Here is a 12623-nt window from a genome sequence, read left to right on the forward strand (position 1 = left end):
TTATTGATGCTTAAATGCACAGTATAAAAAGCATGAAGCTGTCAATGGCCATCCTAAGCTGAACGCGCCTGCTCTCGTCAGATCGCAGACTGCTATCCAGCTTAGGGCCCAGTAAGTACCGGCATGGGAGACTGGCTGGGAATCCCGGGTGCAGTTGACATTTTGCTCTGTTGCCGCCTTCCGTTCCGATTCCGAGAAGGATTTATTGATGCTTAAATGCACAGTATAAAAAGCATGAAGCTGTCAATGGCCATCCTAAGCTGAACGCGCCTGCTCTCGTCAGATCGCAGACTGCTACCCAGCTTAGGGCCCAGTAAGTACCGGCATGGAAGACTGGCTGGGAATCCCGGGTGCAGTTGACATTTTGCTCTGTTGCCGCCTTCCGTTCCGATTCCGAAAAGGATTTATTGATGCTTAAATGCACGGTATAAAAATCATGAAGCTGTCAATGGCCATCCTAAGCTGAACGCGCCTGCTTTCGTCAGATCGCAGACTGCTATCTAGCTTAGGGCGCGGTAAGTACCGGCATGGGAGACTGACTGGGAATCCCGGTTGCCGTTGACATTTTGCTCTATTGCTGCCTTCCGCTCCGATTCCGAAAATAATTTATTGATGCTTAAATCCACAGTATACAAGGTGTGAAGCTGTCGACGGCCATCCTAAGCTTAACGCGCCTGCTCTCGTCAGATCGCAGACTGGTACAGATCTTAGGGCCCGGTAAGTACCGGCATGGGACACTGGCTGGGAATCCCGGCTGCCGTTGACATTTTGCTCTGTTGCCGCCTTCCGTTCCGATTCCGAAAAGGATTTATTGATGCTTAAATCCACAATACACAGGGTGTGAAGCTGTCAATGGCCATCCTAAGCCTGAACGTGCCTGCTCTCCTCAGATCGCAGACTACTGCCCGGCAGTTACCGGCATGGGAGACTGGCTGGCAATCCAAGGTGCCATTGACATTTTGCTCTGTTGCCGCCTTCCTCTCCGATTAATAAAAATATTTATTGATGCTTAAATTCACAATATACAAGGCGTGAAGATGTCAACGGCCATCCTAAGCTGAACGCGCCTGCTCTCGTCAGATCGCAGACTGCTACCCAGCTTAGGGCCCAGTAAGTACCGGCATGGGAGACTGGCTGGGAATCCCGGGTGCAGTTGACATTATGCTCTGTTGCCGCCTTCCGTTCCGATTCCGAAAAGGATTTATTGATGCTTAAATGCACAGTATAAAAAGCATGAAACTGTCAATGGCCATCCTAAGCTGAACGCGCCTGCTCTCGTCAGATCGCAGACTGCTACCCAGCTTAGGGCCCAGTAAGTACCGGCATGGGAGACTGGCTGGGAATCCCGGGTGCAGTTGACATTTTGCTCTGTTGCCGCCTTCCGTTCCGATTCCGAAAAGGATTTATTGATGCTTAAATGCACGGTATAAAAATCATGAAGCTTTCAATGGCCATCCTAAGCTGAACGCGCCTGCTTTCGTCAGATCGCAGACTGCTATTTAGCTTAGGGCGCGGTAAGTACTGGCATGGGAGACTGGCTGGGAATCCCGGTTGCCGTTGACATTTTGCTCTATTGCTGCCTTCCGCTCCGATTCCGAAAATAATTTATTGATGCTTAAATCCACAGTATACAAGGTGTGAAGCTGTCCACGGCCATCCTAAGCTTAACGCGCCTGCTCTCGTCAGATCGCAGACTGGTACAGATCTTAGGGCCCGGTAAGTACCGGCATGGGACACTGGCTGGGAATCCCGGCTGCCGTTGACATTTTGCTCTGTTGCCGCCTTCCGTTCCGATTCCGAAAAGGATTTATTGATGCTTAAATCCACAATACACAGGGTGTGAAGCTGTCAACGGCCATCCTAAGCCTGAACGTGCCTGCTCTCCTCAGATCGCAGACTACTGCCCGGCAGTTACCGGCATGGGAGACTGGCTGGCAATCCATGGTGCCATTGACATTTTGCTCTGTTGCCGCCTTCCTCTCCGATTAATAAAAATATTTATTGATGCTTAAATTCACAATATACAAGGCGTGAAGATGTCAACGGCCATCCTAAGCTGAACGCGCCTGCTCTCGTCAGATCGCAGACTGCTACCCAGCTTAGGGCCCAGTAAGTACCGGCATGGGAGACTGGCTGGGAATCCCAAGTGCAGTTGACATTATGCTCTGTTGCCGCCTTCCGTTCCGATTCCGAAAAGGATTTATTGATGCTTAAATGCACAGTATAAAAAGCATGAAGCTGTCAATGGCCATCCTAAGCTGAACGCGCCTGCTCTCGTCAGATCGCAGACTGCTACCCAGCTTAGGGCCCAGTAAGTACCGGCATAAGAGACTGGCTGGGAATCCCGGGTGCAGTTGACATTTTGCTCTGTTGCCGCCTTCCGTTCCGATTCCGAAAAGGATTTATTGATGCTTAAATGCACGGTATAAAAATCATGAAGCTGTCAATGGCCATCCTAAGCTGAACGCGCCTGCTTTCGTCAGATCGCAGACTGCTATCTAGCTTAGGGCGCGGTAAGTACTGGCATGGGAGACTGGCTGGGAATCCCGGTTGCCGTTGACATTTTGCTCTATTGCTGCCTTCCGCTCCGATTCCGAAAATAATTTATTGATGCTTAAATCCACAGTATACAAGGTGTGAAGCTGTCGACGGCCATCCTAAGCTTAACGCGCCTGCTCTCGTCAGATCGCAGACTGGTACAGATCTTAGGGCCCGGTAAGTATCGGCATGGGACACTGGCTGGGAATCCCGGCTGCCATTGACATTTTGCTCTGTTGCCGCCTTCCGTTCCGATTCCGAAAAGGATTTATTGATGCTTAAATCCACAATACACAGGGTGTGAAGCTGTCAACGGCCATCCTAAGCCTGAACGTGCCTGCTCTCCTCAGATCGCAGACTACTGCCCGGCAGTTACCGGCATGGGAGACTGGCTGGCAATCCAAGGTGCCATTGACATTTTGCTCTGTTGCCGCCTTCCTCTCCGATTAATAAAAATATTTATTGATGCTTAAATTCACAATATACAAGGCGTGAAGATGTCAATGGCCATCCTAAGCTGAACGCGCCTGCTCTCGTCAGATCGCAGACTGCTACCCAGCTTAGGGCCCAGTAAGTACCGGCATGGGAGACTGGCTGGGAATCCCGGGTGCAGTTGACATTTTGCTCTGTTGCCGCCTTCCGTTACGATTCCGAAAAAGATTTATTGATGCTTAAATGCACAGTATAAAAATCATGAAGCTGTCAATGGCCATCCTAAGCTGATCGCGCCTGCTTTCATCAGATTGCAGACTGCTACCTAGCTTAGGGCCCGGTAAGTACTGGCATGGGAGACTGGCTGGGAATCCCGGTTGCCGTTGACATATTGCTCTATTGCTGCCTTCCGCTCCGATTCCGAAAATAATTTATTGATGCTTAAATCCACAGTATACAAGGTGTGAAGCTGTCGACGGCCATCCTAAGCTTAACGCGCCTGCTCTCGTCAGATCGCAGACTGGCACAGATCTTAGGGCCCGGTAAGTACCGGCATGGGACACTGGCTGGGAATCCCGGCTGCCGTTGACATTTTGCTCTGTTGCCGCCTTCCGTTCCGATTCCGAAAAGGATTTATTGATGCTTAAATGCACAGTATACAGGGTGTGAAGCTGTCAACGGCCATCTTAAGCTGAACGCGCCTGCTCTCGTCAGATCGCAGACTGATACCCAGCTTAGGGCCTGGTAAGTACCAGCATGGTAGACTGGCTGGAATCCCGGGTGCAGTTGTCATTTTAATCTGTTGCCGCCTTCCGCTCCGATTCCGAAAAGGATTTATTGATGCTTAAATCCACAATATACAGGGTGTGAAGCTGTCAACGGCCATCCTAAGCTGAACGTGTCTGCTCTCCTCAGATCGCAGACTGCTGCCCGGCAGATACCGGCGTGGGAGACTGGCTGGCAATCCAAGGTGCCATTGACATTTTGCTCTGTTGCCGCCTTCCTCTCCGATTATTAAAAATATTTATTGATGCTTAAATCCACAGTATACAAAGTGTGAAGCTGTCAACGGCCATCCTAAGCTGAACGCGCCTGCTCTCGTCAGAACGCAGACTGCTACCCAGCTTAGGGCCCGGTAAGTACCAGCATGGGAGACTGGCTGGGAATCCCAGGTGTTGTTGACATTTTGCTCTGTAGCCGCCTTCCGCTCCGATTCCGAAAAGGATTTATTGATGCTTAAATCCACTGTATACAGGTTGTGAAGCCGTCTACGGCTATCCTAAGCTGAATGTGCCTGTTCTTGTCAGATCGCAGACTGCTGCCCGGCAAGTACAGGCATGGGAGACTGGCTGGCAATCCAAGGTGCTATTGACATTTTGCTCTGTTGCCGCCTTCCTCTCCGATTCCGAAAAGGATTTATTGATGCTTAAATGCACAGTATAAAAAGCATGAAGCTGTCAATGGCCATCCTAAGCTGAACGCGCCTGCTCTCGTCAGATCGCAGACTGCTACCCAGCTTAGGGCCCGGTAAGTACTGGCATGGGAGACTGGCTGGGAATCCCGGGTGCCGTTGACATTTTGCTCTATTGCTGCCTTCCGCTCCGATTCCGAAAATAATTTATTGATGCTTAAATCCACAGTATACAAGGTGTGAAGCTGTCGACGGCCATCCTAAGCTTAACGTGCCTGCTCTTGTCAGATAGCAGACTGGTACAGATCTTAGGGCCCGGTAAGTACCGGCATGGGACACTGGCTGGGAATTCCGGCTGCCGTTGACATTTTGCTCTGTTGCCGCCTTCCGTTCCGATTCCGAAAAGGATTTATTGATGCTTAAATGCACAGTATAAAGTGCAAGAAGCTGTCAACGGCCATCCTAAGCTGAACGTGCCTGCTCTCGTCAGATCGCAGACTGCTACCCAGCTTCGGGCCTGGTAAGTACAAGCATGGGAGACTGGCTGGGAATCCCGGGTGCAGTTGACATTTTGCTCTGTTTCTGCTCCGATTCCGAAAATTATTTATTGATGCCGGTACTTACCGGGCCCTTAGATCTGTACCAGTCTGCGATCTGACGAGAGCAGGCGCGTTAAGCTTAGGATGGCCGTCGACAGCTTCACACCTTGTATACTGTGGATTTAAGCATCAATAAATTCTTTTCGGAATCGGAGCGGAAGGCAGCAATAGAGCAAAATGTCAACGGCAACCTGGATTCCCAGCCAGTCTCCCATGCCAGTACCTACCGGGCCCTAAGCTAGAGCAGTCTGCGATCTGACAAGAGCAGGCGCGTTCAGCTTAGGATGGCCATTGACAGCTTCATGCTTTTTATACTGTGCATTTAAGCATCAATAAATCCTTTTCGGAATCGGAGTGGAAGGCGGCAACAGATTAAAATGTCAACTGCACCCGGGATTCCCAGCCAGTCTCCCATGCTGGTACTTACCAGGCCCTAAGCTGGTTAGCAGTCTGCGATCTGACGAGAGCAGGCGCGTTCAGCTTAGGATGGCCGTTGACAGCTTCACACTTTGTATACTGTGGATTTAAGCAGTATACAAAGTGTGAAGCTGTCAACGGCCATCCTAAGCTGAACGTGCCTGCTCTCGTCAGATCGCAGACTGCTACCCAGCTTAGGGCCTGGTAAGTACCAGCATGGGAGACTGGCTGGGAATCCCGGATGCAGTTGACATTTTAATCTGTTGCTGCCTTCCGCTCCGATTCGGAAAAGGATTTATTGATGCTTAAATCCACAATACACAGGGTGTGAAGCTGTCAACGGCCATCCTAAGCCTGAACGTGCCTGCTCTCCTCAGATCGCAGACTGCTGCCCGGCAGTTACCAGCATGGGAGACTGGCTGGCAATTCAAGGTGCCATTAACATTTTGCTCTGTTGCCGCCTTCCTCTCCGATTAATACAAATATTTATTGATGCTTAAATCCACAATATACAAGGCGTGAAGATGTCAACGGCCATCCTAAGCTGAACGCGCCTGCTCTCGTCAGATCGCAGACTGCTACCCAGCTTAGGGCCCAGTAATTACCGGCATTGGAGACTGGCTGGGAATCCCGGGTGCAGTTGACATTATGCTCTGTTGCCGTCTTCCGTTCCGATTCCGAAAAGGATTTATTGATGCTTAAATGCACAGTATAAAAAGCATGAAGCTGTCAATGGCCATCCTAAGCTGAACGCGCCTGCTCTCGTCAGATCGCAGACTGCTACCCAGCTAAGGGCACAGTAAGTACCAGCATGGGAGACTGGCTGGGAATCCCGGGTGCAGTTGACATTTTAATCAGTTGCCGCCTTCCGCTCCGATTCCGAAAAGGATTTATTGATGCATAAATACACAGTATAAAAAGCATGAAGCTGTCAATGGCCATCCTAAGCTGAACGCGCCTGCTCTCGTCAGATCGCAGACTGCTCTAGCTTAGGGCCCGGTAGGTACTGGCATGGGAGACTGGCTGGGAATCCCGGTTGCTGTTGACATTTTGCTCTATTGCTGCCTTCCGCTCCGATTCCGAAAAGAATTTATTGATGCTTAAATCCACAGTATACAAGGTGTGAAGCTGTCGACGGCCATCCTAAGCTTAACGTGCCTGCTCTCGTCAGATCGCAGACTGGTACAGATCTTAGGGCCCGGTAAGTACCGGCATGGGACACTGGCTGGGAATCCCGGCTGCCATTGACATTTTGCTCTGTTGCCGCCTTCCGTTCCGATTCCGAAAAGGATTTATTGATGCTTAAATGCACAGTATAAAAAGCATGAAGCTGTCAATGGCCATCCTAAGCTGAACGCGCCTGCTCTCATCAGATCGCAGACTGCTACCCAGCTTCGGGCCTGGTTAGTACCAGCATGGGAGACTGGCTGGGAATCCCGGGTGCAGTTGACATTTTGCTCTGTTGCCGCCTTCCGTTCCGATTCCGAAAAGGATTTATTGATGCTGAAATGCACAGTATACAAAATGTAAAGCTGTCAACGGCCATCCTAAGCTGAACGCGCCTGCTCTCGACAGATCGCAGACTGATACCCAGCTTAGGGCCTGGTAAGTACCAGCATGGGAGACTGGCTGGGAATCCCGGCTGCCGTTGACATTTTGCTCTGTTGCCGCCTTCCGTTCCGATTCCGAAAAAGATTTATTGATGCCTAAATGCACAGTATAAAGGGCGTGAAGCTGTCAACGGCCATCCTAAGCTGAACGCGCCTGCTCTCGTCAGATCGCAGACTGCTACCCAGCTTAGGGCCCGGTAAGTATCAGCATGGGAGACTGGCTGGGAATCCCGGGTGCAGTTGACATTTTGCTCTGTTGCCGCCTTCCGTTCCGATTCCGAAAAGGATTTATTGATGCTTAAATGCACAATATAAAAATCATGAAGCTGTCAACGGCCATCCTAAGCTGAACGCGCCTGCTCTCGTCAGATCGCAGACTGCTACCCAGCTTAGGGCCCGGTAAGTACCAGCATGAGAGACTGGCTGGGAATCCCAGGTGTCGTTGACATTTTGCTCTGTTGCCGCCTTCCGTTCCGATTCCGAAAAAGATTTATTGATGCTTAAATGCACAGTATACAAAGTGTGAAGCTGTCGACGGCCATCCTAAGCTTAACGCGCCTGCTCTCGTCAGATCGCAGACTGGTACAGATCTTAGGGCCCGGTAAGTACCGGCATGGGACACTGGCTGGGAATCCCGGCTGCCGTTGACATTTTGCTCTGTTGCCGCCTTCCGTTCCGATTCCGAAAAGGATTTATTGATGCTTAAATGCACAGTATACAGGGTGTGGAGCTGTCAACGGCCATCCTAAGCTGAACGCGCCTGCTCTCGTCAGATCGCAGACTGATACCCAGCTTAGGGCCTGGTAAGTACCAGCATGGGAGACTGGCTGGGAATCCCGGGTGCAGTTGCCATTTTAATCTGTTGCCGCCTTCCGCTTCGATTCGGAAAATTATTTATTGATGCTTAAATCCACAATATAAAGGGCATGAAGCTGTCAACAGCCATCCTAAGCTGAACGCGCCTGCTCTCGTCAGATCGCAGACTGATACCCAGCTTAGGGCCTGGTAAGTACCAGCATGGGAGACTGGCTGGGAATCCCGGGTGCAGTTGACATTTTGCTCTGTTTCTGCTCCGATTCCGAAAATTATTTATTGATGCTTAAATCCACAGTATACAAAGTGTGAAGCTGTCAACAGCCATCCTAAGCTGAACGCGCCTGCTCTCGTCAGATCACAGACTGCTACCCAGCTTAGGGCCCGGTAAGTAACAGCATGGGAGACTGGCTGGGAATCCCGGGTGCCGTTGACATTTTGCTCTGTTGCCGCCTTCCGTTCCGATTCCGAAAAGGATATATTGATGCTTAAATGCACAATATAAAAATCGAGAAGCTGTCAACGGCCATCATAAGCTGAACGCGCCTGCTCTCGTCAGATCGCAGACTGCTACCCAGCTTAGGGCCCGGTAAGTACCAGCATGGGAGACTGGCTGGGAATCCCAGGTGTCGGTGACATTTTGCTCTGTTGCCGCCTTCCGTTCCGATTCCGAAAAGGATTTATTGATGCTTAAATGCACAGTATACAAAGTGTGAAGCTGTCAACGGCCATCCTAAGCTGAACGCGCCTGCTCTCGTCAGATCGCAGACTGCTACCCAGCTTAGGGCCTGGTAAGTACCAGCATGGGAGACTGGCTGGAAATCCCGGGTGCAGTTGACATTTTAATCTGTTGCCGCCTTCCGCTTCGATTCGGAAAATTATTTATTGATGCTTAAATCCACAATATAAAGAGCGTGAAGCTGTCAACGGCCATCCTAAGCTGAACGCGCCTGCTCTCGTCAGATCGCAGACTGATACCCAGCTTAGGGCCTGGTAAGTACCAGCATGGGAGACTGGCTGGGAATCCCAGGTGTCGTTGACATTTTGCTCTGTTGCCGCCTTACGCTCCGATTCCGAAAAGGATTTATTGATGCTTAAATCCACAGTATACAGGGTGTGAAGATGTCTATGGCCATCCTAAGCTGAATGCGCCTGTTCTCGTCAGATCGCAGACTGCTACCCAGCTTTGGGCCTGGTAAGTACCAGCATGGGAGACTGGCTGGGAATCCCGGGTGCAGTTGCCATTTTGCTCTGTTTCTGCTCCGATTCCGAAAATTATTTATTGATGCTTAAATCCACAGTATACAAAGTGAGAAGCTGTCAACGGCCATCCTAAGCTGAACGCGCCTGCTCTCGTCAGATCGCAGACTGCTACCCAGCTTAGGGCCTGGTAAGTACCAGCATGGGAGACTGGCTGGGAATCCCAGGTGCAGTTGACATTTTAATCTGTTGCCGCCTTGCGCTCCGATTCGGAAAAGGATTTATTGATGCTTAAATCCACAATACACAGGGTGTGCAGCTGTCAACGGCCATCCTAAGCCTGAACGTGCCTGCTCTCCTCAGATCGCAGACTACTGCCCGGCAGTTACCGGCATGAGAGACTGGCTGGCAATCCTAGGTGCCATTGACATTTTGCTCTGTTGCCGCCTTCCTCTCCGATTAATAAAAATATTTATTGATGCTTAAATTCACAATATACAAGGCGTGAAGATGTCAACGGCCATCCTAAGCTGAACGCGCCTGCTCTCGTCAGATCGCAGACTGCTACCCAGCTTAGGGCCCAGTAAGTACCGGCATGGGAGACTGGCTGGGAATCCCGGGTGCAGTTGACATTATGCTCTGTTGCCGCCTTCCGTTCCGATTCCGAAAAGGATTTATTGATGCTTAAATGCACAGTATAAAAAGCATGAAGCTGTCAATGGCCATCCTAAGCTGAACGCGCCTGCTCTCGTCAGATCGCAGACTGCTACCCAGCTTAGGGCCCAGTAAGTACTTGCATGGAAGACTGGCTGGGAATCCCGGGTGCAGTTGACATTTTACTCTGTTGCCGCCTTCCGTTCCGATTCCGAATAGGATTTATTGATGCCTAAATGCACGGTATAAAAATCATGAAGCTGTCAATGGCCATCCTAAGCTGAACGCGCCTGCTTTCGTCAGATTGCAGACTGCTACCTAGCTTAGGGCCCGGTAAGTACTGGCATCGGAGACTGGCTGGGAATCCCGGGTGCCGTTGATATTTTGCTCTATTGCTGCCTTCCGCTCCGATTCCGAAAATAATTTATTGATGCTTAAATCCACAGTATACAAGGTGTGAAGCTGTCGACGGCCATCCTAAGCTTAACGCGCCTGCTCTCGTCAGATCGCAGACTGGTACAGATCTTAGGGCCCGGTAAGTACCGGCATGGGACACTGGCTGGGAATCCCCGCTGCCGTTGACATTTTGCTCTGTTGCCGCCTTCCGTTCCGAAAAGGATTTATTGATGCTTAAATGCACAGTATACAAAGTGTGAAGCTGTCAACGGCCATCCTAAGCTGAACGCGCCTGCTCTCGACAGATCGCAGACTGATACCCAGCTTAGGGCCTGGTAAGTACCAGCATGGGAGACTGACTGGGAATCCCGGCTGCCGTTGACATTTTGCTCTGTTGCCGCCTTCCGTTCCGATTCCGAAAAGGATTTATTGATGCCTAAATGCACAGTATAAAGGGTGAGAAGCTGTCAACGGCCATCCTAAGCAGAACGCGCCTGCTCTCGTCAGATCGCAGACTGCTACCCAGCTTAGGGCCCGGTAAGTACCAGCATGGGAGACTGGCTGGGAATCCCTGGTGCCGTTGACATTTTGCTCTGTGCCGCCTTCCGTTCCGATTCCGAAAAGGATATATTGATGCTTAAATGCACAATATAAAAATCAAGAAGCTGTCAACGGCCATCCTAAGCTGAACGCGCCTGCTCTCGTCAGATCGCAGACTGCTACCCAGCTTAGGGCCCGGTAAGTACCAGCATGGGAGACTGGCTGGGAATCCCAGGTGTCGTTGACGTTTTGCTCTGTTGCCGCCTTACGCTCCGATTCCGAAAAGGATTTTTTGATGCTTAAATGCACAGTATACAAAGTGTGAAGCTGTCAACGGCCATCCTAAGCTGAACGCGCCTGCCCTCGTCAGATCGCAGACTGATACCCAGCTTAGGGCCTGGTAAGTACCAGCATGGGAGACTGGCTGGGAATCCCAGGTGTCGTTGACATTTTGCTCTGTTGCCGCCTTACGCTCCGATTCCGAAAAGGATTTATTGATGCTTAAATCCACAGTATACAGGGTGTGAAGATGTCTATGGCCATCCTAAGCTGAATGCGCCTGTTCTCGTCAGATCGCAGACTGCTACCCAGCTTCGGGCCTGGTAAGTACCAGCATGGGAGACTGGCTGGGAATCCCGGGTGCAATTGCCATTTTGCTCTGTTTCTGCTCTGATTCCGAAAATTATTTATTGATGCTTAAATCCACAGTATACAAATTGTGAAGCTGTCAACGGCCATCCTAAGCTGAACGTGCCTGCTCTCGTCAGATCGCAGACTGCTACCCAGCTTAGGGCCTGGTAAGTACCAGCATGGGAGACTGGCTGGGAATCCCAGGTGCAGTTGACATTTTAATCTGTTGCCGCCTTGCGCTCCGATTCGGAAAAGGATTTATTGATGCTTAAATCCACAATACACAGGGTGTGCAGCTGTCAACGGCCATCCTAAGCCTGAACGTGCCTGCTCTCCTCAGATCGCAGACTACTGCCCGGCAGTTACCGGCATGAGAGACTGGCTGGCAATCCAAGGTGCCATTGACATTTTGCTCTGTTGCCGCCTTCCTCTCCGATTAATAAAAATATTTATTGATGCTTAAATTCCCAATATACAAGGCGTGAAGATGTCAACGGCCATCCTAAGCTGAACGCGCCTGCTCTCGTCAGATCGCAGACTGCTACCCAGCTTAGGGCCCAGTAAGTACCGGCATTGGAGACTGGCTGGGAATCCCGGGTGCAGTTGACATTTTGCTCTGTTGCCGCCTTCCGTTCCGATTCCGAAAAGGATTTATTGATGCTTAAATGCACAGTATAAAAAGCTTGAAGCTGTCAATGGCCATCCTAAGCTGAACGCGCCTGCTCTCGTCAGATCGCAGACTGCTACCCAGCTTAGGGCCCAGTAAGTACCGGCATGGAAGACTGGCTGGGAATCCCGGGTGCAGTTGACATTTTGCTCTGTTGCCGCCTTCCGTTCCGATTCCGAATAGGATTTATTGATGCCTAAATGCACGGTATAAAAATCATGAAGCTGTCAATGGCCATCCTAAGCTGAACGCGCCTGCTTTCGTCAGATTGCAGACTGCTACCTAGCTTAGGGCCCGGTAAGTACTGGCATCGGAGACTGGCTGGGAATCCCGGGTGCCGTTGATATTTTGCTCTATTGCTGCCTTCCGCTCCGATTCCGAAAATAATTTATTGATGCTTAAATCCACAGTATACAAGGTGTGAAGCTGTCGACGGCCATCCTAAGCTTAACGCGCCTGCTCTCGTCAGATCGCAGACTGGTACAGATCTTAGGGCCCGGTAAGTACCGGCATGGGACACTGGCTGGGAATCCCCGCTGCCGTTGACATTTTGCTCTGTTGCCGCCTTCCGTTCCGAAAAGGATTTATTGATGCTTAAATGCACAGTATACAAAGTGTGAAGCTGTCAACGGCCATCCTAAGCTGAACGCGCCTGCTCTCGACAGATCGCAGACTGATACCCAGCTTAGGGCCTGGTAAGTACCAGCATGGGAGAC

General features: G+C 50.7%; 8 pseudogenes; 7 read left to right on the forward strand and 1 right to left on the reverse strand.

The window, feature by feature from the left end:
- The first annotated feature begins 4034 nt into the window (after window positions 1-4034).
- On the forward strand, window positions 4035-4154 carry LOC130352718 (5S ribosomal RNA; annotated as a pseudogene).
- A 272-nt stretch (window positions 4155-4426) lies between these two features.
- LOC130315574 (5S ribosomal RNA) lies at window positions 4427-4546 on the forward strand (annotated as a pseudogene).
- An 812-nt stretch (window positions 4547-5358) lies between these two features.
- On the reverse strand, window positions 5359-5478 carry LOC130313857 (5S ribosomal RNA; annotated as a pseudogene).
- Window positions 5479-6729: 1251 nt separating this feature from the next.
- LOC130346609 (5S ribosomal RNA) lies at window positions 6730-6849 on the forward strand (annotated as a pseudogene).
- A 1893-nt stretch (window positions 6850-8742) lies between these two features.
- On the forward strand, window positions 8743-8862 carry LOC130325019 (5S ribosomal RNA; annotated as a pseudogene).
- A 277-nt stretch (window positions 8863-9139) lies between these two features.
- LOC130329514 (5S ribosomal RNA) lies at window positions 9140-9259 on the forward strand (annotated as a pseudogene).
- Window positions 9260-10536: 1277 nt separating this feature from the next.
- Window positions 10537-10656, forward strand: LOC130326699 (5S ribosomal RNA; annotated as a pseudogene).
- An 81-nt stretch (window positions 10657-10737) lies between these two features.
- On the forward strand, window positions 10738-10857 carry LOC130321658 (5S ribosomal RNA; annotated as a pseudogene).
- The last annotated feature ends 1766 nt before the right edge of the window (window positions 10858-12623 follow it).

Source organism: Hyla sarda, chromosome 1 (genome assembly GCF_029499605.1).
Source record: "Hyla sarda isolate aHylSar1 chromosome 1, aHylSar1.hap1, whole genome shotgun sequence".
Classification (NCBI taxonomy): Eukaryota; Metazoa; Chordata; class Amphibia; order Anura; family Hylidae; genus Hyla; species Hyla sarda.